General features: G+C 43.3%; 1 long non-coding RNA gene across 1 annotated transcript in view; it reads left to right on the top strand.

The window, feature by feature from the left end:
* Positions 1-4,944: 4,944 nt before the first annotated feature.
* The window catches only part of LOC109374688 (uncharacterized), a 31,885-nt gene continuing 30,829 nt past the window's right edge, over positions 4,945-6,000 (top strand). Inside the window, exon 1 of the long non-coding RNA XR_002122443.1 lies at positions 4,945-5,515. This is a non-coding gene — a long non-coding RNA (uncharacterized LOC109374688). The remainder of the gene's footprint in view (positions 5,516-6,000) is intronic.

Genomic DNA, 6,000 nt, shown 5'->3' with positions numbered 1-6,000 from the left:
CACACACACACACACACACACACACGCCCTGCCCATGAATTGGGGTCAGTGGAATAGAAAAGCAAGGCAATTGGGAGCCAGCAATTAAAGATTTCAACCCGTGACAAGCTGAGAGATGTGAGAGAAAAGGTATGCCTGAATGGATTTTTGTCTCCCAAACTCCCCCGCATCAGTGGGAACAGACTGTATGGCTGGAGAAAAATGTCCCGGAGGAGAGAAAACGGGTCACGTCAACCCAAGCTACAACGTCTGCAGCAGAAGTCTTCCTCCGACACCCCCAGTAAGATAAGAAACTAAAGAAGCTTAATCTTTCCGAGGTGGCATCTCGGCAGGTCACCTGTCAGGGTAGCTCCCTGAGTTGCAGTATGAAGCACCTGACTCAGGAGACAAGGGTAAGCTGGTGTCACCCATTCTCCTCTCCAAGCCAGGAACTGCCAGTGGGCTGCACACACCCAGAAGCAGGAGCACCTGTGTCTCAGTTACACAAAGGCACCCCCTCTAGGGGCCAGCGGTGCTCAGGTGTCCCCCCAAACACCCCCGTCACAGCCAGAACCCTTACCTGGCAACACTGGGGTGGCGCCTGGCACTTCTGTGAGTATGCTGAGACATTGCAGCCACTTTTACTCAGTTCCTTTGCTGCTCCCAGCGGGCACGGACGCACTAAAGCAACTTCCTCTTGCCTTTTACTCACCCAAATAGGTAACACACCTGAGCGTGCTACTCAATGGATTTACCAGGACAGCTGAAAACCAGAGCGTTTTCACAAAGAAGGCACTACAAAAACTGCCAATTCCCTCAGCATAACCTGAAAGTCAAAAGAGGACTCTTTACATAAGTCCAAGCCTTCTCAAAAACTTTATAGTAGGACCGTCAGCAGTCTTTATTTAGACCGAGTTTCTCAAAACTGTACCTCGTTAGAGCTTGTCAGGCTGAGGGGTTTTCCACAGTTCTGAGCAACGTTTTTCATCTTTACACAGAGTTGGCAGCTGGCAGGCCACTGGCAGTCTCTGGACGCACAGCTCCTGTGCCCGTCATGCCCTGACCAGTATGCTTCCAGCTCCCCGCGTGCTTGGTAACCACCAAGGAACTGCTGATGAGAAAGCCTCCCTTTCCTATGACAGACAGCACAGCCTCCTGCAAAGAGAAGCCTGCCTGACGCTTACGTGGGATTGATTGAATGATAGGGAACAACTGCCAACAAGGAGGCAGTTGGCTATCCTTTCCTCAACACACGTTTTGTTTGTTTTTGTGTTTGTCCCCTCAGAGAGCCTTTTGTGGCTTTTCATCCAGCAGATTTCTGGGACCCCGCCCAATTGGCCATTTCGAGTCCTCTGCCCAGGCTCTATTAAGAGAAGAAACAAAACTGTGTTGGAAAATAATGTCTCTTAGAGGGAGCTAAGCTGGGAGGGAAGCATCAGAAAGCGAAACCGGCTCTTTGGGTCTGCGAGGTGAGAGTGAAAGTAAAGGTCATTTTTTGGTAAGAGACTCTGAATCTTAGTAAAAGTGGAAATGTGTGTTGGGGGAAGAGTGGAGGAGTTGAAGGTCAAGGGGGAAATTTGGTGGCTGCAGTAACTGGTTAATTTGTGAATGGACTCTGAGCCACATCAGTGGTTGCCTCTGATGAATAGGGGGCCAGAGAGGAAGTTTTGGGGTGTGAGGAAAGTCCAGAGAACGTGCTAATCAAATGTTCCATAAAAGGGACTACTGGGTAGCCATATTGATGCTTGCTTTAGTGCTTGGAAGGGCCACAGGAAGACACGCCACAGAAACCACGAGGCCGTTCCATGCACACTGGTGTGTGGTCACTGGCCCCAGAGCAGGGCATCTGGTTATCAGGCATTGTTTTGTGTCTCATGTGTTTAAAATTAGTTTTCTAAGCACTGCTGCGTATGCTTCAAAAAACAAAACCTCCCAAACTAAAAATAATACGCTTTCTAAGAGGAAAAGAAACATTATGCTTCTTACTGTGAGGTCATGATTTTCGCCTTAGGTAAATTCAGAGTGGGAATGTTTTACAAGAGTTTTCCAGATGAGCCCGTCATTGCCTCAGGCAATACACACATCTGTCTCCTCGCTGCTCTCCCAACCTGGTGTCCTCAAGGAAAGGACCTAGCCCTGGAGCCTGAAGGTCTGGATTCTAGATGTGCCTCTCCCATGAGCTAGCTGTGATTCGGGCAAGTACTTAGCTGGTTCCTGTCTAGTTGTTAAGCATCTGTTCATGTCCTCAGTGGCCACATACGGAGACGCTGCGATGTGCGTAAGGATCTCATCTTTCTCATGTGTAAGTGAAAGGAACCACCCTAGGGCACCTCTGTGTTGAAACTATAGAATTCATTTTAAATGTCACCTTCTTTTTTGAGAATTGAGATAAAACTCAAAGTCCTCTGATATGATACGTAAACTTATTATGTACTTATCAAAGCATCGGGCTATGTACTTTCAAATAATAGCCTATATTTTTTTTTCTTTATTGGATATTTTTACACTATAAAAGTGTGCCCATTTTAACAAGCAAACAACAGAGAAGATAAAAAGCAAAAGTTAATATTCCTCCCTCAGTGCCACCTTACTGTGATAATTAGTATTAACACCAGTACTCCACATTTTTATCTATGCTCATAAAAATATAAGTATATGTGATATATGATATTTATTTCCTTCTTTTCTTTTTTTGAGATAAAAATATAGTCATATTATACATTACTCTGCTAATTGTTTATTTTCCATTTCTCTAAACATTCTTCCAGGTTCATACATGTAGCTCTCACCAGTGACTTTTAATGACCAAATAATATTTGAAAATTATGACTGGATCAAATTTATTTAATCATTTCCCTATGATGGAATATCAGGTTTTTTCTAATTATTTTTTTCTTTTTAATGTCATTATAATCAATGCTATAATAGAAATATTTGTCTAGATATATTTTCACATACTGGTACTTTCTTTACAGAGAATAGATTTACCAAAGTTACATTGTCAGGTCAAAGGATGCAAGCGTATAAACTTTTAACAATACTTCTAGATTACTTTCCAAATTTGTATAGTGATTTTCATTTTATCAGCTATGTGTAAAAATTTTTATTTTCCTACAACCAAAGTCAGCTCTAGATGTATTAATATCTTAGCTAACAATGAGAATTCCATTGTTGCTTTAATTTGTATTTTCCTAATTACCAGTGATATTGATCACATTTCAATGTTTGTGATTCATTTGCCTGTTCTTTTCTATACTTGTTAGTTCTGGTTCTGGACTGGCTTTTTCTTATGGGTGTCTTTTCCCGGTCCCATGTGCAGTAGTTCTTTTCTTTGTCTGGTTAGCATTTGAACAAGGATAGGCGCTAGAGCAAAAATACAAAGCAAGCTAAAGGGATCAGGACTGTGGGGTGTTGGCCTCGGGAGATGGGGGTTGCAGTGTTTTACTTACAGCACCCTATAGCACCAGAGACTGCTTAGAAAGTCGTGGCAGTAATCCAGGTAGACAGGCTAGAGGGCTGGAGAGGGCGGTAGGTAGTGGCAGATAGGGAGAGAAAAGGTGTGATTAAAATTTAGCCAGTAGAAAGGGAAAGAAAGAGAAGGAGTTAGTTCAAGCACACCTCTAAGTTCTTTTAGGCTAATCAGCTGGAAAAAGTAGAGTTGCCCTGTATTGAGACAGGAAATCTGAGGGAGCAGCAAATTGGGAGGAGTTAGAGTGAGGAACTTGCCTGAGCCTCTTATTTTGGATGTCTTGTAGACATCTGCATGAAAACATCCTGTAGGCATGTGGGGTAGGCAGACATTGATGCAAGTAAGGCTTTTGCTAAACACTACTTGTGCTGTCTCATTTGGTCCTCACCTTAACACAGTAAGGGAGCTGTGGTTATTGCCTGATTCGTAGGTAACTCGAATATAATGGTGATCAACTCAGCTCTTAAAAATAATCTACAAAGTATTCATGATTGGCAGAGGCATTTTATCATAGACACATTACTTAATGTTCTGACTTTTTAAATACACATGTATTAAAAGATCTTGAAATGTCAGACGTGGATATATCCTGGACTTTTTCTTGTACTAAGCCCTGGAGTGTACAGAGCTGTCTAACATTGTATTTATGGGGGTTGCCCTTGACATTCTGAATCAAGGTAGAAATAAATTTCAGAATTGACTCCAAAGGGCGAAGAGCCCAGAGCAAAAAGATGTGGTCGGGTGGAGGAAAATCTCACTGGAAAAGAACTGTCACCTAGGGGCACATCAGTGACATGCCCCTGAGTGTGGTCTGGGGTTTTTGTTTTGTTTTGTCTTTTGTTGTTCCTTTGTTGGTGCAGCTAACTACTAACAATTGAAGAGAAAAAAATGAAGGGATGCTGTATGCTCAGAGACTTGTTCAGGAAAACAGCCTCAAGATGAGTAAAAAACAGTGATCAATGATGTATTTTATCTCAGAACATAACACAGACATTAAGCTTTGACAGATGTAAAGTAGGAACTTCTAAATCACAAAGAGAAATTAACATGTCTTAGGAAAATCCTAGAAAATTCCATTGAAGTTAAATCTCCTCAGGCTTGGTAGAAACAGGTGCGCCAATACACGATTTATAACAGGTACATGCCAGTGAAGTAAGCAGCTGATTTCAGGTAGATGCGATATTTCTTTACATCTGACTCGACACTATTTCGTGTCTGGTGATGTTGACACGGTCTATTTCACGGCTCTAACGCTGAGTTAAGATACTAGTGAATACAAACCAACAACCAACCCGCAGATTTGGGGAGCAGGGCCCTGTAGACGAGCCAGGCAAACACTGGGGGCGGTGTCATAAAAACATACTCTTTGTCTTGAGCCCTTGTTCCTGGCAGAGTTTCTGAAACCCCTGGAATTTCCTGTTTGGTAAGAGTGTCCTGTTATTCAGAAGGAGCTCTTTCTGACCGTACCTAAGTTTGTGCTAATGAAGGGACTCAGGGTGGGTGCCCTAGATGGCTTCAGGCTGGTGTGCCCAGAGAGGGGAAGGGGGCTGGGCACCAGCTCCCCGCCACCCCCACCTCGCTCTCTCCATTGCTCCCGTGTGGCTGTTTCTCAGTTGTATCCTTTATAACAAACCTACACATGTAAGTAAAATGTTTCCTGGGGTTCTGTGAGTCGTTCCAGTGAATTATTGAACCTGACGGAGGCTTTATGAGCCCTCCCCAAATTTATAACGGGTCCATCAGAAGCATAGGTGGCCCCTGAGACTTGCGACTGGCGTTCAGAATGGGCGCAGTCTCGAGGGACTGAGCCCTTAACCTGTGCGGTCTGTGCTAACTCAGGGTAGCTAGTGTCAGAATTCGTTGAATTGTTGGACTCCCATTTCGTGTTGGAGAATGGGTATGGAAAACAGATCACTCATTTGGTGTCAGAAAGAAGATGTCACAATGGATAGAAGTGATGTTTATGTGAACCCAAGCAGCAGCATCCACAGAAGGAATAGTGAGCCCAGCGGAAATACCAAGGCTCCGTCCGGACCAGCCTCGTCAATTCAGAGCAATGGAGTTACGGTGAGTCTCACACATACAGCAGGTCCTCACTCAATGTTGTCGATAGGTTCTGTGACTGTAAATGAAACTACGAATAAAGAAATCAATTTTACCACAGGCTAGCTGATAGGAACAAGAGTTAAAGTCCTGTGGTATCATCTCACCAACGTTATGATAAAACGGCGTTGAAGGAGACGATGCCGTTCGAGGACCTGCTGGGCTGGTTTGCCACGCTGAAGCTCGATAAAATAATTGCAGAAGAATCAAGGCCCTCTATGCCTTGATCCCAAGTGAGGAGAGAGAAAATCAGTGACATCATTTTATTGTGTGATTTGTATTTACTCACTCAACAAATATTTATCGAAGTTTAGTACAGGGTAAGCACTGTCCTAGATGCTTCTTGTTTCTTAATGTGAGAAAGAAGTCAGTGACAGACTTTTGAGTAATATATAGAATTATACCTAATTTTATATGACTGCTTCAAAGATAAAATTATTGAAATTTGA

Source organism: Hipposideros armiger, unplaced genomic scaffold, assembly GCF_001890085.2.
Source record: "Hipposideros armiger isolate ML-2016 unplaced genomic scaffold, ASM189008v1 scaffold_1, whole genome shotgun sequence".
Taxonomy (NCBI): Eukaryota; Metazoa; Chordata; class Mammalia; order Chiroptera; family Hipposideridae; genus Hipposideros; species Hipposideros armiger.
The sequence above is the reverse complement of the archived record's forward strand: the minus strand, read 5'-3'. Positions and strand labels throughout refer to the sequence as shown.